This window comes from Micropterus dolomieu, linkage group LG07 (assembly GCF_021292245.1).
Source record: "Micropterus dolomieu isolate WLL.071019.BEF.003 ecotype Adirondacks linkage group LG07, ASM2129224v1, whole genome shotgun sequence".
NCBI classification, from domain to species: Eukaryota; Metazoa; Chordata; class Actinopteri; order Centrarchiformes; family Centrarchidae; genus Micropterus; species Micropterus dolomieu.
In genome coordinates, this window is record NC_060156.1 from 32,224,020 (window position 1) to 32,224,286 (window position 267).

The following is a 267-nucleotide window of genomic DNA, read 5'->3' on the forward strand; positions in this document are numbered from 1 at the left end:
AGTTGCATATTCTGGAGCTCTGCCGGTGCGGCTGTGAATTTGCTACGCGGTTCCGACGCCGCATGAAGGTGTTATATGTCACTTCCTGTGTCCCCTATGTGGAGCTACATAGCACTTGCCACTATGAATATAAATCGGTATTGGTGTGTAGATGTCTGCGGGGTGGGAGAGTTATCAAGCACGTAGCAAGTTTGGTTCAGATGTGAGCATGTACTCTGAAGTTACATCAACTTCCTGTGTCACAGCGAAGAGTTGATCTTTGACGCC